Source organism: Pholcus phalangioides, unplaced genomic scaffold, assembly GCF_987345545.1.
Source record: "Pholcus phalangioides strain wild (caught in Gottingen) unplaced genomic scaffold, Ppha-v1.0 ptg000022l_1, whole genome shotgun sequence".
NCBI lineage: Eukaryota > Metazoa > Arthropoda > Arachnida > Araneae > Pholcidae > Pholcus > Pholcus phalangioides.
The window spans coordinates 30,937,591-30,942,429 of record NW_028301615.1 but is presented as its reverse complement, the minus strand read 5'-3'; positions in this window follow the sequence as shown (position 1 = coordinate 30,942,429).

The following is a 4,839-nucleotide window of genomic DNA, read 5'->3' as shown; positions in this document are numbered from 1 at the left end:
TTTCTTTGATTTTTGAACGAATACTTTCATCTGTTTTCGTTCTACATCATACAAAGTTGAAATTTTCAGGAGGTGGAGATATTCTGCTACAAACACATAAATAACATTTTGTCAAATCTTTTATCCCCTGTATTGACTTGAATGCATCTCACACACACACTGCTTTTTCTTAAATTAGGACTTGCAAATCTCAGGTGTCGTGTCACTCAGAAAATCTGTACTGTAGCATTGGATTTTGAATTTATTGGCGCAAGGACCAATTTGGTCAAACTGCGCCTAAAATTCTGTATTTGCAATCGGTAAATTAGAGCAGGGCTGAACAAATCACACAAAAAAATCTAGGTGCCAAAAAATTGTTTTAACCGAAGATAAAGGTCCAAAATAATGCTTCTTTTGGCTTTTCAGGGCGTAATGACCCTCTTTCACGTTGGCAGATAATGCTGCTATAAATTCCAAACATTTTGTGCTACTCTCAACCTGCAATTTAGTAACTACAAAAAGAAAATTTTAGGTGTCAATACCAATTTTTTACTCGCCATGGCTACCTGCTCTGAATTAGTCTAAGGATGACCACAGAATATGTTTTCATTTCATGGGAGTATGTTTTCAAACATGCAAAGGAAATAAATTAAGCTCAAAAAATCAAAATGAACATTATACTCATCTTTTTATTTGAGAACGAATCAAGCTGGTGCCTAGATTTTTTTTCCAATTTGTCAAACCCCCAAATTAAACATTATTCTATATTTCAGTGAATGCTAAAGGCGCATTTTATAGATGTCTGCCACACATTCTATGCCTTTATTATGAATACAAAACCCATGCAGAGTGCCGCCATCTGTTGGTTTTAACCGTCAAATATCTTATAATATTGAACTACCAATATTGATGTTAATTATTATTTCATTAATTTAACTAATGAAATAGTTATAAATTTCATGCTTGTGTGGGAGAAAAATTAATGGACTCTGCTCATTCGTGCAGATTTCATATTTTGTCTGAATTTTCCCACGTTATCAAGCAACACTCAAAAACCAACAAAGATGTCTACCCTATGAACTATTTTTCACAAGACAAAAAAAAATGTCGATGACAGCTGTAACTTCAACTTTTTTGGATACACAAATTTTGCAGACAATTAACATGTTAATTGTTTACCAAATTTGTGTCTACATTGGTGTCCCACAAAAGGCTCTCAGATTTTAAAATGAAATAACTCGAGAGAATAGAAGAGTAAAACAAGTATGTTTATTCTGAAAGCTGTAATAATCTGATACAAGTTACAAATATTGTCGACAGGGACACTATGCTGTAATCACAGTTTGGAGGCCGAGAAATAGGCTATAAACTGTCTTGCAACCAGTCATTGCAATTATATCACAATAGATTCAAAAATGTGCACCTTTTGCAGCACAGATGGGATGCAAACGAAGAATGGAATTTCCAGTCACTCTCTGTAGTGCCTCATGGATCAAATCTTGAATCACCCAGTGGTATGGGATTGTTCTGAAAAACAGTGTTCTTCAATTTGTCCCACAGAAAGTAGTCCTGGGAGGTGGGTGAGCATGGAGGCCAATCCATATCCATGGCTGTTCCAGTAAATGTGGAATAGTCCAATGCAATGACTATTTCCAAAATGTTCATAGAAAAAGGAAAAAACTGATGTTGTACGGTCTCCATCTGGCATGAACCACTTGTTTGCAAAGGACAGCCTCTAGCTTATTTCTCAGACTCCAAACTGCGATTTCAACATATAGAACCCTCCTGACAGTAATATTTGTAACTAATTTTAAAACTTCTGTATCAGATTTTATGGCTTTTAGAATGAACATGCTGTTCCTTTTATTCTTCTATCGATCACTGCTCCCAAGTTATTTCATTTTGAAATTAGAGAGTCCTTTGTGGGACACCCTGTGTAAAAAAATTAATATTGAACTGTTGATACAGCTAGTTTGAGTCAAGGCTGTCTTAAAAGCATCATGGGCCCCCGGCTAAGTGGTTTTTCTGAGACCCTACCTAGTAAATTCTAAAAAAATTTTAAACCATATCTCATTTTGTGTGCCCCTCTCTTGAGGTGCTTGGGTGGGTCCATGCGTTAAGATGGCACTGTTGTGAATGCCCTCTTCACAGTGGCTCTTATAACAAAAACAGTGACATATTAAATTGGAACCAAATTGTTTAAAATTAAACAATTTAGTGTTCTGTACTACATGCATATATGCTCAAAGTTTATCACAATTTGATGGCTTATGAAATGTATATGATTAAATCATTCTAGGGACTTTCAACATTTTAAAAATTTCTATCATAAGAGCACCCGTATGACAACTTACGTGAACTAGTTCTTGAATCCTGTATTCAAATGGAGAATCCATTGATAACTCCTGAGTACCGTTGGTATAAGCCGATCTTATTTACCTATCTTGAAGACCACTAAAACAAGGATGAAGTTTCTCCTCATAAACCGACCTGTGTATAAGCCAATCTTCTCCCCTCCAAAATTTTTGAACAAAAAAAAAAAACAATTTGGCTTTTATATGAATATAAAATGTGCATAAGTAACAGCACACACAGGGCAATTTACTGGTAAACCATTGATCCTAGAAATGAATAAATACGTCCAATTATGAAAAACTATTCAAATAACGTGTAGACTTTAGATAAGCCATTCATGTTGCAAGGGGTTGTATAGTTACTGAAATAAAAAACCCATAGAAAGTTTCTGCCTCGTCTCTCCTGGGCCAACAAAAATAATTCCACGTTTCCAAGTGCACTATTTGCAGAGATAATTGAAGGACATTATGAACAATATTAAAGCTCAAAAACCCACGTTCTTTAATAAACAAATTGCTGGCATGGGTGACTGGTCTTATAAGAGGTTTCACTTTCTGGGTTCGCATTCACCGGGATGCCGTAGAATCACTGCAGATGTGCTGCAAACTAGTCCACCAAATGGTTTATCTATCATTGGAAGAACATGGACAGGCAAGTTAACCTACAGAGGCATCACTTCCAAATGAGAATACAACAAATAAGATTTTGACCTGACTCTGTATATGCGAAGTGTTTTCCCTTCTAACTACTTTTCCAGCGTAAGTGCATTTCATGCCTTTTGTGATTACTATAAATAAAAAAAAAACTAACGAACAAGCACAATATGCTGTTCTTTCCCACATACTTGAATATCTCAGTGAATATTGCAGTTAGAAACATGGAATTTCCTTTGTGGGCATCAAGAGAGACGGGGCAACAACTTTTTAATTGGGTTTCGGCACACATGAGAACTGTATAAAAAGTTCTTTTTATTTTAATAACTGTACAACCCCTTACAACACAAATGACCATATCTAAATCTAAAGTTTACACGTTATTTGGATACTTTTTTCTAACATGGAGTATGCCTCTAGGATCAACACTTCACCAGTAAAATGCAGTGCATGCTGTTACCTATGCACCCTGCTCATGTAATGAATCGGACATAATCATCGGACCACTATCTGATGTTTCAGTGGGCACCATAGTAGTACAGTAGAACCTTGATTAACCAAACACATTGGGACAGAAAAGGGTGTTTGGAAAATCATTTTCAAAACTAATTTGATAATGCAAAGGAAAAAAATGAAATTCAGCAATCCCCTGGCAAAACAGTGACAAGAGTGGTTTTGTTGTCAAGACAACGCACTCCTCCCTCTCATTAAGGCACACCCCCATAGAATTAAGATGAATTTGTCAGATGAAAAAGATGGCAGCTCTAAATCTGCCCCTATTCACACGTTTGTTTACTTGTCAATTGTTTATAACTACACGAACTGTACCCCTACTTACATCTATAGCTCACAGGTACAGTATAAAAAATACTGTATTTTTTATATGTACAATTGTTTGGAAGTGGATTATTGTAAAATGGAAGGAAGCTATCGAGTTGGGAGATAAGAGGATTCAAGTTCCAAGAAATTACCAACTGTCGAGCATCATTCACTATAGAAAACTGAAAATGAGTTAGGCTGAAAAGATGTTCGGTTGACCGAGTTGTTCAGATAAATGAAATTCTACTGTACTTACAAGGTTTTTGGTTCAAGCAGTGCAGGGATACAATTACTTACTGAGCGTTAATGTGCGCCGGTCTCTTATTTGAAAAAGTTTTTACTCAGAGAGCAATCAGATCTTCAGTACTTTACTTACATACAATGAAAATTCAGATATTAGGCCATTTTCACTTCAAAACACATAAATGAGATTGCTACACCAATATAACATGGTAGACCGCCGACGTGGTAAGATGCTTGTCTACCACCATAAAGGTTTTCATCAGGTCCACATATTTGAGATCCTGGGAAGAGAACATAAATAACAAGTTCTTTCCTGAAGCAATCGCCAATAGATAGGTCAGCAATGAAGGCAACTCTTTTGGTAGTAAATTCCTGTATGGCGATATGACCAGAGTTGGTAAAGAAATAGTATAATATGATACAAGCTTAAAACTCTGGCAACAAAATATGATCACACACATTCTGGCATGTACCAATTCATTAAAAATTCCAACAGAGGAATATTCACAAGGTGCATGTAGGGTTATTTTTTTTATAGTCACTTCTGCTGAAAACAAGTCTATTTAACCCAGGGTTTAAGCTGCGGTCGCATTTTTCACAAAATGCGAAAGAAAATCTTAGAATGCAAAAGAAGTGGTAGCCACTTTCGTAAAAATGCATGCAGGAGGTACGGAACAAGTGAACACATGATCCAACCATCAATCATTACATTAGCATTGTAGCATTTTGCTAAAGCTTTTCTCCCTATTTTCGCTTTTTTGCAAAAGGAATTTTTTATCTAGCTTAAACC